The sequence below is a fragment of the Antechinus flavipes genome, chromosome 2 (assembly GCF_016432865.1).
Source record: "Antechinus flavipes isolate AdamAnt ecotype Samford, QLD, Australia chromosome 2, AdamAnt_v2, whole genome shotgun sequence".
Taxonomy (NCBI): Eukaryota; Metazoa; Chordata; class Mammalia; order Dasyuromorphia; family Dasyuridae; genus Antechinus; species Antechinus flavipes.
The window spans coordinates 548407126-548429439 of NC_067399.1; the positions used below are offsets into that span (position 1 = coordinate 548407126).

Genomic DNA, 22314 nt, shown 5'->3' on the forward strand with positions numbered 1-22314 from the left:
AAAGTCTGAAAAGACTAGCCCAAATTCTCAGAACTGCTCAGTGGCTGAGCCCAATCAAGAATCCTCCTTACTCCTGGCCCCTGGGCTCTGACCCTTCAATAACATTACCTGTGTTAGGACTGACTATAGCTAGAATTCTTGGAGGTGAAAGTTAGTCCTTTGCCTAGTTTTAGAGGGCTCAGCAAAATAATAATAATAATAATAATAAATAAACAAACAAATAAATAAATAAATAAAAGGAATGTGGAGGTTATTGCTTTACTAACTAGAAAAGCAGGAAAGACAAATGTGAATGACTGCCAATGATCTTTGTATCCTAGGGCACAGACAGATTCTCCACAAGGCAACCAACAATCTAAATAGAGTCCTTGGCCACTAGGCATACAGTTGATGAGCCCCCCCCCCCCTTAAAGAATGCAGTTTCTTAGACAAATGCCCATTCTCTCTGTCTCTCTATCTCTGTCTCTCTCTCTTTCTCTGTCTCTCTCTCTCTGTTTTCCTTCTATCCCTCCTTCCTTCCCTCCCTCTTTTTTCTCCTTCTTTCTCTCTTTTTCTTTTTTTTCTCTGTCTTTGTCTGTCTGTCTCTGCCTCTCTTTTTCTTTATTTCTCTTTCTTTGTCTCTTCTTTCTCTCTGTCTCTGTCTCTATCTCTGTCTCTCTCTCTCCCCCATCTCTCTCTTCTCTCTTTCCCTCTGCCTCTCTCCTTCTTTCTCTCTGTCTCCATCTGTCTCCCTCTCTGTCTCTGTGTCTCTTTGTCTCCTTCTCTATCTTTTTTAGTCTCTGTCTTTCTGTCTCTCTCCTTCCCTCTGTCCTTCCCTCCCTCCTTCTCTCTCTCTCTCTCTTCTCTCTCTCTCCCTTTCTCTCTCCCTTTCTCTCTCTCTCTCTCTCTCTCTCTCTCTCTCTCTCTCTCTCTCCCTCTTTTTCTTTCTCTCTCTCTCTTCTCTCTCTCTCTCTTCTCTCTCTCTCCCTTTCTCTCTCCCTTTCTCTCTCTCTCTCTCTCTCTCTCTCTCTCTCTCTCTCTCTCTCCCTCTTTTTCTTTCTCTCTCTCTCTCTCTCTCTCTCTCTCTTCTCTCTTCTCTCTGTGTGTGTGTGTTTCTCTGTCTCCTTTTTTTCTCTGTGTGTGTCTGTCTCTCTGTCTCAGTGTTAACAAAAATGATATCATCTTATGTTTATTTAGTATTTTATGGTTCTCTAAGCCCTTTCATATATTTTTTCCACATAGGACAAGTACAAAGTAGGCAGCAGAAGATTGGGGTTCAAGTCCTCATTCCAAAACTAAATTTTCTATGTGACCATGGGCAAATGGACCTTGTAGAGAATAACCATCTATCTCAGAGGGTTACTACTGAAGAAAGAGCTTTATAAACCTGAAAACTCAACAGAAACAGCAGAGTTATTATTCCTCCTATTGTAGACAAGGAAACTGAAGCTTAGGGCTTGAGTGTTGTGGCTCAGAATCACACAGCTGGCATTAGAGGCAGAGCCAAGACTGCAACCTTTCATCTTCAGCGCTCTTTCCCCTGATGTTAAAGCCTAGTGGAGTAGGGACCAGGAGTGGGTGAATAGGATTTAGGGCACAGTTGGGGACGTGGAGGAGACTTCTTTGTCTCCCCTGTGGGCTCATCCAGCATGCTACTGCTCAGCTACCACCCAAATGGCCAGCAAGTTGTGTAATGATGACCTGTGAGATCCCACACCTGTCTGTTTCTTTCCACAGTCCTTAGCTAAGAGACCTAGTCTCACTCCATCTGTCCTTCACACATGGTTTTAGATGTTCTTAATAGGCTGCCAGCTACTTATGCAAGCTACAATAGACTCAGCCCACAGGGAATGGCTGCCATGATCTCAGTCAATACTTTCTCAGTGCTTGGAATTAATCATTCTGTTGTCAGTTCCTTGCCTAATTTCCTTCCTGCATCACTGTAACGTATTACATCACCTACCCTACATCAGTGATCTGTGATTCAAGGTAGTTTAATTCTGACAACAGAGAGGATCTCACCCATCACCTAAGAGCCTTGTCTTGGAATAATTAAATTGCGTGCATTTTCTTTAAAAGTGGAAATTGGGAGATAAGACACAAGGGCCATCCTGAATTGTATTTGGATGTACCATTTATTGTCAACCCCTGAGAAAGAATTCCGTTTTCTAGGCTAGTGAACCTAGCTGTCCACATGGAGCAGGTTAGAATTGTAACTAGGGAAGAGTGACTGAGGCTGACCTTGGACACACATGAGGGGAAGACATCTTCTCCTGGTGACTGTCTTATGGTCTTTGCCGTAACCCAGACTGCTGCTACTGGAGCCCAGTCAACATGTGTATTGTTCTTGGGATGACTACTGCCATCAGAAGAGAAAATCTTGGTTTGCACCTGATTCTAGAAGACCTTCCAAAATCCTAATTCTCCTTTCCAACTTTATTTCCTAATACTCTCTTGTGTCAAGAAGGCCACTGTAGAACCTCTTTTTTGGCCATATTTGTTTATTTCCTGAACCCTAGATATGCTTTGGATTTTCCTTTCTTTCTGCTGTTGCCCACATTATTCCTCACATCCACCCACCCCTTTCCATTACACCTACTTGAATCCCATCCTCTCTTCAAGGGTTAAATCAAATACAACCTCCTTCCATGAACCTTTACTTAAACACCCCGTGTCATAATGCTATATCACTACTTCTTAACCATACCTGTGACTTGTCAGAATCAAAACTTTATTGAACAACTCTTAATTATAAAACAATCTCTTAATGTACATGTTTTATATCCTTAACTAGATTTTAAAAAATACTCCTTTAAAGCAGAGAATAGATCTTATTCATCTTAGTATCTTCTATAATGCCCTTATTTACAATAATCATTCAAGTTATATTGGCCAGTTGTTTGATTGTACTTGATCCCCAGGTCATCTTTGTCAAAATGCTCTCTGAAATCTGCTGTTAAAAATCTATTCTTTGTCATTCAACAAGTTCTCAGTATTGCCAAGGACTGGAGATTCAAAAGACAAAAATGAAACAATTCTTACCTTCAAATCTTACATTCCCTTGGAGGAAAACAATATGTACCCAAATAAGTAAATACAAATATATATATGAGGTCATTTCAGTGGAGGAGGACACTAATTTAGGAGATATAATTTAGGCAGAGCCTTGGGGGGAAAAAAAACTAGGAATTACAAGAAGTGGATTTCAAAAGAAAGTGAATTCAGCATATGTAAAGGAATAGAGGCAGAAGTGGGATGTCCTATATAGGAAACATTCTAGCATGTAGCCCAGATGGGAAGAAATACATACTACTTATGGAACCAGATTGTCAAAACCTTTAAATGCCAAAAAAGAAGTGTATGTATTTTATCAGAATAAATTGCTGAGGACCTGAGCTGACTACAGGTCTAGACAGTTAGCCTTTGAGATGGATCCATATTTATTCTTCACTGCCCTTCCCCCAACCTCTAAAAAGAGCCCCATTTATTTTTGGATGATTGTTCCTTCTAGCTACCTTTTCCTCTCTTGCTTTCTTGCCCTGCTGTATAAAAAAACATTTTCTTTTACATAAATAGGAACATAAATTTAGAGCTTGATAAAACCTTAGAGATTATCTAGTACAATCCCTTCATTTTACAGATGAGAAAACTTAGGCCCAGGAAATTATAGTGATTTGCCTAATGTTACTTGTCTGTAACAAAGCAACGATTTGAAGTCAGCCAGTTAATCAGCAAGCCTTTATTAAGCATTTCCTGTATGCCAGGCACTATGTGAAGGGTTGGTCTGTAGGCTTCAACTATAGTACTTCCATTGTAGCCTAGTACCTCTTAATACTCCTGGTATAACCAATATATTAAAACCTGCCTTCAGGAATATTGGTTATATGAAGTAGTCCTAGAAAAAAGAGTTATTATGCTCAATAGTTCTTAATGTAGAATGTGTGTTCACTTAGTCTGAAGTATGTTTTTAATCCTTGTATTGTATATGTTTTATAATATACTGTAACATCAGAATTTGATTTCTTTCTGAGCCTGAATCCCTTTCAACAAGATGCATTCAGTCTGACTCTGAACAATAGATTCGCTTGAAGAAGTTTCTACATTTTGAGGCATTTTACATTTAAACAGCTGATACCTTTCTACATCTGGATCAATTTAAAAATAAAAGAACTCTATTTTGTGGAGGGGAAGGGGAATTGATAAATTCTTCGTCTTATTGCCAACATATTTTTATTCTATTTTTAATTTTCATAATTTTTCATTATTCCACTGCTTAATGTTAATTTAGCTTTGTATCTTATCTTTTCCTCCTTTTCAGAATTCTCAGGGGTTGTGATATCACACCACACATTTTATTGTGGCAAAATGGACTATTTTCAACAGTGGAAAGTACCATGTTGACAAAGTATAATTCTTGACTGCCACATGCCTCCAGAAGACGTTGAAGTCTGTTAAAAGTAAGTCAAATGGATAATTTGTAGGTAATTTGTATAACAGTAAAGTAAGCACCTTTTTCTGGGAACTCATTTTAGAAACTGTAATTAGGCTCCAACAGCTATTATTGGTGCTATGACCAAATTCTCATGAAAATCAATTCAAAAGTAGATAATAAAGTGTTATACACTGAAACACACAGGAAATGTTTTTTGAAATTTTCCTATTGTATTGATTTTAAACTATCATAATCTGTCAATATACAACTTATTTTCTGTTGGTGTTTTCTGAGATGTGGGTGTTTATGTTGCTATAACAATTAATTTTTGAAATAAATGTGGAGGATTGTTACCTTAAAGATCTGTTGATCCAATTTTTCTAGCACTGAATAGAATTCTAAATTTAACATTCTGAATTTAATTCTACTTTAATCCATTGAGGTTGCAGAATCACATTGAATTTCATAGCTAAGTGACTTCAATGGATACAAAAATTAATCATCTAAACTTTGCTTGAAGACCTTCAGTGAGGGAGAACAAACCATTTCCCAAGGCATTTTCCACTTTAAATTCTTAGGCAATTTTCTTTATTGTTGAGCCTAATTTTGCATTTTTGCCACTTCTACCCATTCTACCTCATTCTGCTCTCTGGGGTCAGGCAAAACAAGTCCCATCCTTATTCCCTTCATAAACTGTCTTCAAACTTCATTATTTAGTGCATATGAAAAAACTAAATTTTGATGTGTAAGGAAATTGGGCCAAGATCCCTTCTCAAAGATCAAGACCCAAAACATGGTATAAAATACTTCGTCAGAATATGTTCTACCTAATTATTTTGAAGTTTTTAAAACATTTTTTTATTTATTCCTCAAATAATACAAATGTTCAATAAAAGATCACAAATATGAATATGGGGTAACCCCTCTATTTATATTCCGAACAGAAATATGGATATTCTACAAGACCAGATTAACATTAGATGGAAACATAGCATATTATATCAAGCTTTTACTGCATGTTATTTTTGTTTGAAGGGACATGTCTTAACCTGTGGTACACACAAATCTGTGTAATTGGGTTCACTGCTCTAAAGACATTCAGATTCTTCTACAATAACTTGGATAAATAAGATTTATAAACTAATAGCATATTTACAAATTGCTCTGAAATGTAATGTTTGAAAAGCAAATGATTGTATTCTTAGAAACAAATAAGCAGTAGCATGAGTGGGATGAGAGTTATTATGGGAGTGATGGTAACCAGATGTTCCCTGTCTCTACTGAGGACAGAACTAGTCACTGGGGCTTGAAATAAAGGCGGAAAGATGAATGTCAAAAAATGAAGAAGAATGTCATGATTGAAGGTCTCCTTAACTTTGAAATACATTATTGAGGGAGGTTTGGCTTCTTCTTCCTCCCTGGAGATCTAAAAGATAAAATCAATGGTCATCTATACTGGATAACTTAGGGCTGGGGGGAGGAGGATGAATGAAATGACCTCTTGAGTTTCTTTGATTCCTATGATTCCTTCAATTTAGACTTAATAAGATCAGTAAACCTGAGTTTCAAAAACTCAATGTTCAGTACTGACAGGAGTAAGACTTTGGTTCCCATTCATGGTGAAGCTATTATTTTTTCATTCTTTCAAGTATAAATAACTGTTTTGGGGTCAAATTTCTATTTCCTTTGCATTCTGTAGATGCAAATTTCTAAAAGAGAGAGAGAGAGAGAGAGAGAGAGAGAGAGAGAGAGAGAGAGAGAGAGAGAGAGAGAGAGAGATTGATTTTAAATTTGCAATTACTTCAAGGGGAATTTATTGAGTGTTGCCATGTGCTAAGCACTGTTCACCTCGTTTTTGTCATATAAGACTTTGCAATAAAGTAATATATGAAGATTGTTAACAAACAAATGCAATGCAATGCAAAAAGAACAGTTCAGTGCATTGAACACTGAATTTGGAGTCAGAAAACCTGGAATCAAGTCTCATCTCAAGCATTTAATAGATTATGACCATGAGTTTCAGTTACCTCATCCATAAAATAGGAATGGTAATATTTGTACTAGAAGGTAGGTTGTGGGATAGAGACAGGGTTGACTTGAAAGTGCTATATAAAGATAGATCTGTTATCCATTTTCTTAAAATAGAATATGGATGTGAATTAGAGAGGTACAAGATGCTAGGAGCATTTTGAGGTCAAAGGGATGTTGTCTGGTTTGGGGAGATCAGGTGTCATAAGGTAATGGCATTTAAGCAGAACCTTGAAGAATAAGTTGAATTTCAGCTAGTCAGAATGTTAGATGAAGACAACTCTGGGGACAGAATATGCCATGAGCAAAGACACAGAGGCCAAAAATTTCAAGATATATTCAGATTGTACTGAAGGATGGAAGGAGGTAGAATATGAGAATGCCCTAAATAATAAGTCATAGACTTAGGAGAGAAATTTTTGACCTAGAAAATAACTCGATTACACCTGTGCATTAAGAAGATGAATCTTGAGAAGACATATAGGAAAGATTTGGATGCTTTTGTCATTATAACAGCTTAGTTTTTAAAATATTGTTCTTCTGACTTTTAATTTGAAGAATTCTTTTTAGTATTCAGTGAAGGTATTGCCTTTGGTAGAGTGAAAAGAATGCTGAAATCAGGTTCAGGATTAACTTCCCAGATTTGTCACATTTTAAGCTGTATAACTTTCAGATCTTTGGGCTTAAATTTCTTCATTTGTAAAATACATGTAAGTTAGACTAAATGATCTTTAAGATCCCTTCCAGCTCTAAAACTGTGGCTATAACTATGACTCTCACTATAATTAATGAGTTAATGACAGCAAAGGAACAGGATCCTATGTTCTTTGTCTCTTTGCAGTTAATGCCCAGCACCCTAATTTGTATATTTGATCCAGACCTATGGTTTCCCTAGTGGAAAAAGCTCTCTATAGCAATGGGGATCAGCTACTATTTGCAATTCACCTTAATTGGGAATTGCATGGGGCACTGAGAGATTAAGTGGTTTACCCAGGATGATAAGGCTAATATCTGTCAAAGGAAGAACTTGAACTCATGTCTTCCCTCTATTACTAAAGCAGGGCTTCTTAAACTTTCTCCAATCCTACCCCTTTTTGCCTAAGAAATTTTTATGTGCCCCCAGGTATGTAGGTAAATAAAAACAGGTATATGATTCAAACATTTGCTGATAAAAAAATCAAAATTTACTTTTGATCTCAAAATCAAAATTTTTAAAAATCAAAAAAGATATAAAAATAAAAATAAAAAAACTATATTCATTTATATAACCCCACAGTTTAAGAAGCTGGGTATCCTGAGCAAGTCACTTTACTCTGTTTGCTCCAATCTCCTCTCTGTAAAATGAGCTGATGGGGAAATGGCAAACCACTCCAATATCTTTACTGAGAAAATTTCAAATGGGGTCACAAAGAATCAGACAGGACTAAAAATAATGGAAACTACTAAACTAAACTATCTCTAATGTCATGCAAATACTAGTTATAACTTCATAATGCTGATAGAACTGGAACTATATCCCAGATGCCTACTACAATGTATGCTCGATGAATATTTGTTGACAATCAGTTCATTTCCTTTGTTTAGATGGATATTGATGGACAAGGCAGAACTGGTTCTTTAACTTCTGCTTCAGTTATTTCAATAGGTAAAATAATTGAATTAAATATATTTTGGTCTTGTTGTTTGAATAAAATAGGAGTAGGCTAAATTTCCTTAATTCAGTGATATAACTTGTCTACATTGATCTAATTTATAATAGCAATCCAGATCTTTCAATTTATGATCTTTGAATTCTGCTATATTAAATCCTATTTCATATTATTTTGGGGTCAATATTGCCATTATAGTGAATTCTTCCTTTCCATTTTGAATGATAATTAAGTGAGAGAATAGGTCAAGTTGATTCATGTTTTAAGTTGTAAACATTGCTTATGTTGCAGGAGATTGAATCTTCAAAAAATGATAAAAGAGAATTGTTTGATTTTTTGTTTTTTTCTTAGAAGTATTTTTATCTTCAAACCTAATTTTTCTATAACTCTTAAGGATAATATTTAAAAGAAATAATATATTATGCACATTATATGTACTTTTAATATATATAGGCAGTAGATTTCCCTCTGATGTCCATGGAAGAAATATTTGGCACAGCAACACTTGGGGGGGGGGGGGGGGGAGTATTGTATCTTTCCCATGTTAAATTTGGTGAAATTTCATGATGGATGAAATTTATTCTACTCTTTTTCTTGGGGAAGCATGGAAGACTCATACCCAGGCATATTATGTTCCCTTACTTTACTAAAGTCAATTAGAGGTGATAAATGAAAACCAATATAAATTGGAAATGAAAGAATATGCTATTTTGCATAAGATAAGTAAGTACAAGCTGTCCTCTTGCATACTTATGCTGTTTTATTAGATTTCCCTGCATTACAGTTACTTGATCACAGAGACCCTATGATGAGGACACAAGGAGCTTTAGTATATCACCTAAGCCTAAACTATTTAGGCATATTGTTATTTATGTTTTAAAAAATGGAAATGGAAGAACAATATGACAAGTTTTAATGTCAGGCCAAGCAAAGATTTTAAAAAATAGAACCAGAACAGTCTGTTATTTCCTTTCCAGTTTTCTTGGAAATTATTTTTGAAACTAAAAGTATTCTAATTTCTTCTTGGGGAAGAGTTTGACTTTTTGGAGAGAAAGTCCTTTTGAGCTGTATTCAATTTGCCAAAAAGAAAAATGGAATCTTTTAAAAAATTATTAAAGGACTATATAAGGTCAATCCCTGTTGTCTCTGCCAATTCAAAAATATTTTCTGAGATTTTCTTGAAAATATTTAAAATGTTTCACTATCTGATCAAAATGTAAATAAGATATAATATATCTTATGAATAAGATATAATATATAACTGAAAGTTTTACCACTAATATTCTAAGTAAAACCAGGTCTGACCAGAAGGAAACACTTCCACACTGAATTATATTCATTTGACATAGGGCTCAAGGTAAGAAAGGAAGGAAGAAAAAATAAAGCAAAAATATTTATTGAACCTCTATTATATTCAAGAAACTTTAGACTTTTTAAGAATTCAAACCCAATGCTTGATCAAGATGTAACTTGAATTTTTATCTATCTATCTGTGGATATACGTATATATATATATATACACACACATATGTGAATGTATGTATATATCCTCAGACCTTAGCCCATTACAGACAGTTAATAAATGTGCATTATTGGATTAAATGATGTAAACGAATCAAAAGAGACTCAAACTAGATTAAAATGTAGTTGGGAAATGTTTACAAAATAAATAAAAATATATTACAACAAGGGCACATAAAGATAGATGCTATCTGCTTCCAGAGAAAGATAAATAGACATTATCTGATAAATAGAATTATGTATAAAATAATTTTACATACATATACCTGGGTATTTTTGTCTAATGGTAGCCATTTCTAGGGCAGGGTGGGGAGGGAAGAAAAAAAAAGAAATTTACATAATAATTGTGTTGTATATTTAAAAGAATAGCAAGTTGTATATGGCAGATTTGCAGTTTCATATGAAGTCATCTTTTTTATTATAGTATGTTATGGAAATGCTTGATTTATTAATATAAATCCAAATAACATTATTCAATAACCTATTAAAGATAAAATTTAATAATGAAAAATATAATGCAATGTAGATAATATCAATTTGTGGTTATATAAGTCAATATGTACTCATAGAGATTCATTTCTTTTTAAATTGGACAACATTGGTGTAGACAATGAAGAAGTTTGAGAAAAGAAAGATCCCATGGGCCTGCAGTGGTCAAGATAGATTAGATTAGGGGGATGTATTTGCATGTCATTTCAGATAGAAAAACAATAAGTAATTGGGAGTTTACACAAAGATTTATTACTGTATTTTTTTTAAGCTATAGCTATTTAGAGAATTTTAGGTTTAAAGTTCTGAGGTCTTCCCTCTCTACAAATCCACCTGTTATTCTGGTGTTTATTTTTAGTTCATATCTATTTATGGGAAGGTTTTATGTCTATTGAAAGATAGTGGCTCAATTTCAGATCTTCCTGGAAAGAAGATGGATGGCATTCCACCCCATTTTAACCCCCAGTTTGGCTCAGAATCAAAATGCCTTCTTTACTTAGCCACAGGGACTCAAGGAGTAAACCAAAAATAATGCAAGGTTCTGCCAGCCAATTAGAAGGACTTCATCTTCAGACCTGTTAAGAATGGTCAGCCAACCAGCAGTAAACATTAGCTAGAAAATTTCCTTTAACTAATCAGATTCAAATGCTTTGAAACTCATCCTGGAAATTAAGTAAGAGAAAAGAAGGCTAAGAAAGGCTCCCATGAGAAAGAATAAGAAAGAAATAAACTAAGTAACTAAAAAAGCAAGCAAGAAGGAAGACTGGGAGGTAGCAAGGCAGGAAGGAAGGAAGGAAAGAAAGAAGGAAGGAAGGAAAAAGCTTTAGTTCATTCTTCTGTGAGTTAGAGCTCTGAACTATAACTCAGAAGAGTAAAACTCTAAACCTGACTCTCCCACTAACTATATATGCCTGTGTGCCCTCTGGCAAGCCCCTTTACCTCTCTTCAGTCTGTTTTCTAATATTTAAGTTTGCAGGGGGTCGGGGATATTTGGAGTAGACTTTGTCTAAAATCCTTTCAAGTTCTAAATTCTGTGTTTTAATGATTCAGCTCTTTGGAAGAAAGGTAGTTTGATGTAATAGAGAACAGAACATCCTGCAGAGTCAGGAAGACCAGGATTTGAGTATACTCCACAATACCCCCATGGATATTCTGTAGGAAGCCCCCTTGCTCCCTGAGTTTTACCTCCCATCAACCTTCTATGTCCTTGTATACAAATAATGGTTTGTGTGTTTCCTCCCCTATTAGGATGTGAACTCCTTTGAGATAAGGGCCTAATTTTCCCCTTTTTTTTTGAGAGTCTATTACCTGGCACAGACAAAATGCTTAATAAATATTGTTGACTAACTTGATTGAAATGTAAGGGCTGTAGGACCCTGTTAAATGACTGAAGCTCTCTGCACCCTGGGAAACTCAATAAAATGTATAAGGTGTGGGGAAGGTGCCAGGTTTCATGGACACAAGAATTTATTTCCCTACCAGTCTGTCCCCAAATTTTCCCCTTTCCCCTTAAAGAGAACCCTCTAACAATATATTATGGTTATTTCAACAATGTGGGCCAAGGTTTATGCTTGTTGTGTTGATTCATGCATGGAGCAGCTGAAGCTTCCTGGTATTTGTAGTGGCTGAGGCTAATGAACCCTAATAGATGACTGTAAAGAACTTGTTAATGGCTTCTTTAAAAAATAAAGAGAGGAGGAGAAGAGCAATCTAGTAAGTTGGACTTGAAAGAACAGGAACATATGGAGTCCATTTCTCCTGCTGTATGGATCTTGTATTTTAAGGGAGCAGAGGCAAAATGTTTCTTGGCAATGTGACCTTTGCATTTTCTGATCTCCTCTGAAGTTGGTTAGTAGCTTCTGTGTCTTGGGGCAGGGAATTATTAATGCAGCAAAAGCTGGGAATACCTCTTCTCCGTCTGAACGAATGGTAGCCTAGGTTCCCACCCAATTTTCTAAGCACTTTCTATGTTCAAGACACTGTTACCTATATGTCAATAGGACATCCTGACCCTGACCTCAAGGAGTTGTATTTTAATTGAAGGGCTACAACAGGCTCACAGATAACTCTGGTGAAAAAGAAATGGTGCAGAATCAGTGGAAGCCACACTGGATTTGGATGTGTGGTGATCTGGGATTGAATGTTGATTCCATTCATGATTACTCTTCTCACTGCTGGGAGATAAGTTCCTTGAGAGCATGGAATGCATTGATTTTCTCTTTGTGTGTTCAATACCCATCACAGAGAATAGCAAATAGAGGCTGGCTGCTTAATAAACACTTCTTGAAGGACATTTATGACCTTTCTCTGTAGCCTTATTTGCAATATTAGAGGGATTAGACTACATGATTTACAATCTTAGCTGTTGTTGAGTCATTTTTCAGTCATATTTGACTCTTCCTGATCCCATTTGAAGTTTTCTTGGTAGAGAGACTGCAGTGGTTTGCCATTTCCTTAGCCAGGTCATTTTACAGATGAGGAAACTGAGGCAGGAAGGATTAATGACTTTCCCAGGATCAGGCAACCAGTTAGTGTCTGAGTACAGATTTGAATTCAGAATTTAACGCCCTGGTGCTAGATCATCTGGATTACTTAGCAGCCCTAAAGTTAAGTGATCTTTAAAGGTCCCTTTCAATTCCAAATTTCTGATCCTATAGCTTTGTTAAGCGCATTATAAAATGCAGTGAGAAATTGGAAGGTGAGATTTTATACAGCTGGAGTGTTAAACAAAGTCTCATGGAGGAAGTATTAACTGAGTGCAACCCGAAAGTGATATCTCAGTTGGCAGAGAAGAGGGAAAAAAGAAGTCAAGTAATTAAGTCAAGGCTTTGCTGGTAGAAGGTGAAAGGGTCACATGGTCCCTAAAGGAGTATGGTGTGAGATGAACATTAAAAGATAAAATGGAACTAGACTGGATGTGATTGGCCTGGGATGTCAGAATAAACTCTTGTTATAATATTTGTTTGTCATATGGTGAAGTATTTCTTGCACAAATTGCTTATATTTTTCTATCCCTTAAACTAATTGGTTTTTTCTAGACCTATTGGTCCTTATGATATTCACTGATTTTGTTGAAATAACCAGTCTAGAGACTTTTTGATGATTTGTAGACAAAGATGAAAAGATAAATGCTTAAAACCAGAGAAAAGAAAAATACACATATGATCCAATTTTGGATTTAAGTTGTATTATTAATTTTTTTTCCATTCGTAAGTCTAGACAATCAACAGAATAATATACAAAGCCCTGGGTTCTTTTACACTTGCCAGTTTCTAAGGTGTAAATTCTCACACTGAAGATTTAACAGTTAGTCCTCAAGCCAGCTCTAGCACATCCTTGCATCTGTCTAGTCATTCTGTGCCTTAGGCAGATATTCCCATATGGGAAATTTAACTCCAGGATTCCCTTGAGAAGAAGGGGCTATTTACCAATAGTCATCTTACAAATATGTTTTCTGAGTCCGCCTGGAAGAATAACCATCACTCATATTCCCATAGCAAAGAAGTAAATCAATAAATATTTATGAGGAAATTGCTAGGGCTCAGGCACTCTGCTAACTGCTAGGGATATAAATAAAGGCAAAAACATGGTGGATATATTTACATTGACCTAAAGGAGCACCTTTCCTTTCTTATCCTTCCTTTTCTGTTTTTTCCTGGGCCATAATAAACACAAAGAAGCAGAGAGGAGTGAACCCAAGAGAGGAAGCCAAAAGGTCCAGAGAAATATTTTGATTAATCCCTATGGGAGCTCAAGGGCAACCATTTTCAGAAAAATTGAGTAAAGCAATCTCATGAGATTAACAAGTTTTCTTACATCTGTCTGTTCTGATTGAGAAACTAAGGCAACATTTCCCCAGTTTTCCCCAAAACCATGAGACCAGAGTATCCATTTGAAAAGCAAAAGATGGAGAGCTTTCCTCTGAATGAGGTTTATTGTTCTCTCAACCTGCTTCTATGTAATGGAATTGAGGCAGTCACCAAGCAGCTTGAAAACAGATTAAAAGCATTCAGACAAAGAGGCCCCAGGGAGATCCTGAAGATCAGAAATGCATAGTAGTGTGGGAAATAAGTATGTACAGTCACTGGTACTGAACCATTGCTGGCAACTCCCTCCTTTTGGCAGCAAATATTTGAGCATGTCTTTTCTTCATCTCTCTTTCCCTTCTTATTCTTTTCTTTTACTGATTCTGATATTTATCTTAACAGAGAGAGAGAGAGAGAGAGAGAGAGAGAGAGAGAGAGAGAGAGAGGGGGAGGGAGCAAAGGGAGAGCGAGAGAATGCATGCAAACATTTATTATTTATTGTGTGCTAGGCATTTTGCTAAGAGCTGTGAATATATGAACTTGCATTCTAATAGAGGAAAATAAAATAAAGTATAAATGAGAGGTATGGAGCATGGAGGGAGGAAAGGAAGTTACTCATTCGAGGATCCAGGAATTAGTGTATTTATTGGTGGTGCAAGAGGAGGAGTAGCACATGACTAATATGACTGGGCTTTTTCATAGTATAACAATTCCAAATAGAGAGCAGCCAGCCTCTTCAAAGGCAGCTATGTCTTATATTATTATTTGATGAATAAGCCATCCAATATGAGAAGTCCACCATATCTGTGGAAACATATGAGCAGAATTCACTACCACATGTCAGATACTCAGCCCAATTAATTGCAACTTTCATGATTGTGAATGCATGGTCATGGGATTTGACTTGGGGTCTTATGGGACATTCAAAATTCTACCCTATAGTTCTGTGGCCTTGGTGGGCACACTTGGGGCTGCTAAGACTAATCAGAGGAGAAGGCAGAGCCTGAGGAAAATTAGAATTGTGAAGACTATAGCAGTGGAGGGAAATGGAAGAAGTTCCAGATTTGGGGAGAGAAAAGAGAAATCTCACTTTCCTATGTATGAATTTGGGCAAGTTATTTAAAATAGACTTTAGCTATAACAGCGATCTTCCCCAAGTATAGATGTGCCCACATGTCTCCTATTCAGCTGCTCCCAGCAGCTCCCTCTTACCTCTAAAATCAGATATACCTAAATGTTTGTGGCATTTAGAGCTCTTCACAATTTGACCTCTTTTTACCTTTGCATTTCTTTTATACTTTATATTTAACCTTTACACTGTTCTGTGTTCTCCAATAGCATCCCATGCCAATGTCTTCCTTGTTGTTTCTTGCACAAGACACCCCATCTCCCTAGTTTGTATGTTTAGTGGCTCTCTGAAATGGTTAGTATACTCTTTCTTCTTTCTTCTTGGCTTCCTTCATTTTTATCCTGTCTATCTCTTGTTGCAGACTGCCTCTCCCATTAGTCTGGAGCTCCTTGAGAGCGGGGATCTTGTCTTTGTCTCTCTTTGTGTCTCAAGGGCTTGGTGCCTGGTACGTAATAAATGCTTAATAAATGTTCATTGACTGTAAGTTTATCTTCTTCTATCTCCTTTTTAAATGTGAGGTTTCCAGCCGTTGTCAGAGCATCAGTTTCTGTTAGGAATCATAAACCGTCTCCTCCTACTCTCCCTCCACGTGAGGTAAATTTACCTATTATAATTTGTCATTGTTATTTTGTTCAGTCATTTCTCAGTTGTGTATGTCTTACTCTTCTTGACCCCATTAGGGATTTTCTTGGCAAAGATACTGAAGTTATTTGACATTTCCCTCCCCAGCTCATTTTACAGATAAGAAACTGAGGCAAACAGGTTAAGTGATTTGCCCAAGGTCACCTAGCTAGTAAGAGTCTGAAACCAGATTTGAACTCAGGAAAATGAGTCTTCTTGACTCCAGGTCAGCACTTTATCCATCATCTAGCTGCCCCAATCTATTGTAGACTGAAAGGAGTAGTAGCCAACTTCATTAAAATCATTCATCAAATAATAGGAAATAGGCTCTAGGTTCAAAAGCTAAGCACATCTCCTACCATTAAAGTGTATGAGCTTTAGTGAAGGGGTCCATTTGATCTATTTCAATCCATTAGAGACTTCTTTTTCCTCTGCTACTTACCTTGTTACATATAAATGAGATGGCCAGATAGCAGTCATATTAGTGCAATATTATCAGATATAATTTTTAGCCATAATTTGTGGCCAGCTAACCAAACACTCATTAAAAGCTGTGGAAAGAAAATAGATCTGGTTGCTCATATCACCATGGTGCTTAAGACGTTGATTTAAAGCTATATTCTAAAGTTGTTGAAGTGGGTGTTAATTATAACTGAAGGGCTCACCATTAGGAATGGAAACAGTTCCAGGTCAGTTTGACGCATAGTTATTAAGCATGATGCTAGGTACTGGGCAGATTCAAAGACAGAAAACAACATAATCATTGCCTCTGAGAAGCTCAAAGTCTTTGAGGGGGATTAGGGCCAGATTTTTATTTCATCAGCATGGGAAATGGTCCATGTGCAAACTCTTCCCTCATGTGCAATTAGTTCCTCATCTCTAGCTTGGTCTTAGAGTAAGGGGTTATTAACCTTTTTGTGATATGGACCTTTGCAATCTGATGAAGGGTCTGGATGCTTTTTGAGAACAATGTTTTTAAAGGCATAAAATAAAATATAAGGAATTACAAAGGTAATTAATTTTACTAAAATATAATTATCAAGACACTCATATAAATATGTATAGATACAAGTTTACAAATCTCAGATTAAACATCATATCTTAGAGAGTTGCCAGAAGACACTACTAATTGGTCATTGTAGGTGGTACAGTGGACAGAGTGCTGGGTCTGAGTCAGGAAGGCTCATCTTCCTGAATTTAAAAATAGTCTGAGACACTAGCTATAGGAATCCAGACAAATCACTTAACACTCTTTGCCTCAGTTTCCTCATCTGTCAAATGAGCTAGAGAAGGAAATAGCAAACCATTCTAGTATCTTTGCCAAGAAAATCCCAAATGAGATCACAAAAGAGTAGCTCACAATTGAAAACAACTGATAAATAATAGAGATAAGACTCCAGGCTTGCCTGACTCTGATTCTAACATTCTATCTGCTATAGCAGGTTGCCCTTTAAGTGGAGATAAGTCGTGCATATGAACAATTAAGGAGATTGGGGTAAATATGTAGAAATGGTCAGAGGGACAAGAAAAATGATTATGACGGTAAAGATCATTTTGACCTGAAAAGAGAAATCCCTGAATGCTTCATGGAAGAGGTGTGACTCTTGATCTTAGACTTGAAGGAATCAATGGATTTCAACAAATGAAGGTACTGAGGGATTCCCTTCCAAGTTTGTGCAAGTGCAGTGAGGTAGGAGAGGGCAGAATTAAGTTGCAGAAACATAATTGTCCAGTTCAGTGAACAGGCTGAAAAGCTAATAGTCAACAGAGCACTGGATCTGGAATCAAAAAGACCTGATTTACATCTGGCCTAAGATATTAACTAGCTGTGTGATTTGGGCAAGTCATTTAACGTCTGTTTATCTCAGTTCCTTCATTTGTAAAATGGGTCTAATTATAGTACCCACCTCTCAGACTTATAAGGATCAAATGAGATAATATTTGGAAAGTGTCTATACATAGTAACATTAGTTAATATTGGATATTATCATTATCCTTGAGTGCCCAGATAAAAGTTCATATTTTATTTTGTAGGTATGTGGGAAGTGGTGAAGATTTTTGAACAGTGGAATGGAGTATTTAGATTTCTTTATGGAGATTTCTTTTGTAACCATTCATAGTATGGATTGAAGAGATAAAAAAAAAAAAAACCAATCAGAAAGCAATTCAAATTACTTCTTAGAGGTGAAATAATGAAATTCTAAATTATGCTAGTGGAAGGGGGAATGGAAAAGGGGGAATGGATTTGAGACATGTAGCAGAAGTAGGATGAGATGACTTGGTAACTAACTGCATATGAGAAATAAGAAAGTAGAAAAGGGAAAAGGTGACTTCAAAGTTTCGAACCTGTATGGCTATGAGAGTGTGATCAACAAAACTAGGAAAATTAGAAGCCAAGGGAAGACAACGAGCTCTGTTCAAACATGTTGACTTTGAGGTGTCTCTGGGACATAGAAGCAGGTTGCTTGTTTCACAGACAGTTGGCAGTGTAGGAAGGAAGCTCCAGGCAGAAATTGTGTCTTCATATGGCAAGCATTTACAGACTGGACTTGATTCATTCAGAGTAAAATACTCACAACATAACTGATTTTGAATTCAGTATCCATGCTTTTCTATACCATGTATGGTAACAATGGTAGAAATAAAAGAAGTGGGTGCTTGCTTAATATATTGTGTAGGAATTAGGTTCTTCTAATTTCCAACTTCAGTAGAGCGATCCTTATTTTTTTTTTATCAGTGCCTGTGAGTTCACAAAACAGACAGTGATGGTTCCTTCCTAATGTTTTCATAATTATTCTCTAGTCCCATTTTATCTTTCAGATTTTTTTCCCCTATTTGTCTTCCCAACTTGAACTTTTCACTCCAGTCACATTGGTTTGATTTCTCTGTTCCCCTAGCCATATTTCATTTATCTCTGCTCCTTTAAAAAAAAATGATCTCAAAGTTCCCTTCACCTCTCCATCTCACCTAGTCACATTTTGCATTTAGAGTTGTTTGAGATCAAACTTCTCAATAATAAAAGCAATAACAACTAACATTTATGTAATTCTTCATAGTCTACTAAAACATTTTTCTTAAGATAATTTTATGAGATAAATGAAATAAATAAAGTGAGATAAATAAAATGAGGTAATAAAATTATTGTGATGTCAGATTTCAATTGAAACATATATTGAGCATTTATTATTTACATTGCCCTGTAATAGATACTGGGGATACAAAGACAAAATTTAAAATAATACCTATATTCAAAGAATTTTTTATGACTCAAAACCACAGAGTTCAGAATAGGAAGGGTCTTTCTATAATATTGGCAACAAGTAGCCATCCAACCTGCAGTAACAGGGAAGAGAAAACCCCCTACTTCCCAAATTCTACTTTGGACAGCATTAATTGGTAGTAAGTTTTTTCCTTGTATCAATCCAAAATATTTTTTTCTCATTGTCTTCTGCTTTCTGAAGCCAATAAAAACATGCATAATCCCACTGTGCTTGAGAGCTCTTGAAATATTCAAATATTCAGCTATCATACTCCAAGTCATTTCTTCTCCAGGCTAAACATTCCCAGTTTCTTGAGTCAATGTTCACATGACATGGTTGCAAGGCCCTTCATGATCTTGGTTGCTCTCCAGCTTCTCAATGTCTTGAAACATGGACTCTAGAAATGAACACGATGCTTCAGATGCGACTTGATCAAAATAGTTGGGGGCAATGGGAACAAAATTTTCCTCTTCTTAAATGCAGCCAAAGATTACAATAGCAAAAAGATATAGGATCTTTTTTTCAGATTAACTAAGCTGCTTTCTAGTCACATCTCATCCTCCTTGTAGATGTAAACTTGAAAAAAAAATTGTACTTTAGTGTAAGAATTTAAATTTATCTCTATTAAATTTCATTTCATTTGGATACTTTTCCTTTGAGTTGAAACCTCATCTCCCTGAACTTTCACTGATTGTTGCTAATTCTTCCCTCTGGGAATGCAGGAAACTATAATCCTTTTTCCATGTGTTGAATCCTTCTTCAAAATATTGAAAATAGCTATTCCCTTTCCTGACCCAACCCCTGTCCTCATCTTTTCTCTAAGCTAAACATTCCTGGCTCCTTCAGTTGATTCTCTTTTGGCATTGTCCAAGAAAAAAATAGATACTGTATTCTGCTTCATTTCAATTTATAAATTTACCTGATTTTGTCCCTGTCTTTTCTGTTTAGAAAGAGAAACATCCAAAGCAACATGAGTTTTCTCATGCCTTTGGAAGTCCAACATAAGACATATTGGAATTATAATTTATAGTATCCCAAAGAAAAATTCACAATATGGTGGAACATAGTTACAGAGCTTAGGTTAAAATTAACCAGACATAACATTTGTCATTTAAAATGATGGCACATCATAAAGGACCATTTCCTTAATCATTATGTCCAATCAAGGGGATAGGTAAACTAAATATGAAGTTGATGGTTATAAGCTCAGTTGTTTGAGCTAAAAAAGGAACTGAATTTTTAAGCAGAAAAAAATATATTTACATGCTTCCCTGAGGGAAAGATGATGAGATCAATTTCACTCAAACACTATACCTTTTGGTGCAAAACTAGACCAAGGGTCCCAATTCTAAGTCATAATTCATTTGTACATGATATTAGCATAAGTTCTTTAATCCTTAGTTCCCTAATAGAAAGTGATTAGAGCTCTAGAAAAAGGAAGACAGGTGGCTTTTAGGAGAGGACATTATTTTCCTAGAGGTATAACTAAATAAGTTTGGAAAAGACTTTATTCTGGAGAAGTATTATTTTTTAACCTTTAAGAAATAGAGAGCTTTAATATGCTTAAATGGTACATTTTCTCTTCTCCTCAGTGTCCTTCTTAAAACATTACGTGTATATATATATATATATATATATATATATATATATATATATATACACACACACACATATATATACACATACATATGTATATATGTGTATATATGTATATATCTATATATACATATATATGTGTATGTGTGTGTGTATATATATATACACACACATACACCAAATGGAACATAATATTCTACTTGTGGTCTGATCAGGACAGAGAACCACCAAACTAACATTTTTGTTGTTCTGGACCCTGTACTTTTCAGCTCATCCTAGTATAACATTAGTTATTTTTTTTTTCATTACTTTTCCCCGTAGTCCTAGAACATCTACTGTAGTTGTAGGATTGAGTGAGTCATTTTATCTTCTCAACTTTAATTTGTAAAGGAAAATATTTCATTTATAAATTTCCTTCTTGACCTTTTGTGTTTAGCATAAAATATCAAATAGAGCTATATAAAAAAGTAAAAAGAAAAAGAACTTGAAAGAACAAATGAAGGGGAAAGCATTGAACAACTTATTATCTACCAAACAATATGCAATGGACTGCAGATACAAATAGGGAGAGACATTTCCTTGCCTACAGCAAGTTGATCTGGAGAGATAGAAAAGCCAAAAAATTCAGAAAGTCTAGGAGGGGGACAAATGGCAGTACCCTAGGGGGCTTCATGTACATCATTAGGTGAGATGACTGTGCTGGGGCCTGAAAGGCTGGTAAACAGTCAAAGAATAAGCAGGTTTCTCCTTTGTGTTACTCTGAATCCTATTACTCACTTTTGAAATCTAGACTAACAATAGCTTATTTAACCACTATGTTCCTCCCTTGACTTGTCTCAAGTCATATCCAGACTCCTACCCCGTTATAACATAAACATAACTCAGACACAACATTAGCAATTGCACAAATGCCATTGGGAAAATTCCTGTCTTCCTCATTCTCACCATTATCTTCCACATCATTGTGATGATAGACACTCCTTTCAAAGACAGATAAATAAAATAAGGTTAGAAAGGCTGGTTGGGGCAATATTGCGTCATCTGATGTGTTTATATAGGTAATGGGGAATCAATAAAGGTTTTTCAACAAGGTCAGGAAGGTATCATAGTTAGACTTATAAGTTAGGAAGTTTATTTTGATAGCTTAGATAAGGGTTAAACTTGAGGTAAATACATTACTTAATTGACTATTAGAATAATTCAGGAAAAGGTTGAAAAAAATCGAATTAGTATGGTAGTGTCAACTAAAGAAAATACAAATGTGAAAGTTGTAGAGATATAATCGTGCTTAATATGAGTGGATCAGTGACCCCAATGACTAGGAATGAACTACCACCATGTTTTTGGTTCTCTGGCTGAATTTCAAAGCTGAGGACTAAAAAGATGACTTATTCCTGCTTTAATCCAGAGGCCTCTCTGCTTATGTATGGGAAAAATGTCCAGTCTTGGCTAGTAGCAAAATGATTTTCATCGTTATAACCTTGTTATCAATGGTTTCAAAATGCTGAAAAATTTTCCTTCAGGGCTGCAGCTCTCTATATTTGGTCTTGCGCCAAAAGGTGTAGTATTTGAGTGAAATTGGTCTCGCCATTCTTCCCTCAGGGGAGCATGGAAATATATTTTTTCTGCTTAAAAATTCAGTTCCCTTTTTGGCTCAAACAACTGAACTTATAACCATCAACTGCATATCTAAGTCAGTTTCAATAAGGAATCAAATCTCATAAGATGTTTGAGCTAAGGTAGGAAAGTAACTTAAATCCTATTCTTAGAGTAGGAACCAAAAGGAGAAGTTTATGGAGTGTTT

The 22314-nt window shown here is 35.8% G+C and overlaps 1 protein-coding gene across 2 annotated transcripts in view; it reads left to right on the forward strand.

The window, feature by feature from the left end:
- The window catches only part of OTUD7A (OTU deubiquitinase 7A), a 387007-nt gene that overhangs the window by 182487 nt on the left and 182206 nt on the right, over nucleotides 1–22314 (forward strand). For both annotated transcript variants that reach the window (XM_051980945.1, XM_051980946.1), the window contains exon 3: nucleotides 4298–4436. The gene's annotated coding sequence lies outside the window, so the exon portion shown is untranslated. The remainder of the gene's footprint in view (nucleotides 1–4297; nucleotides 4437–22314) is intronic.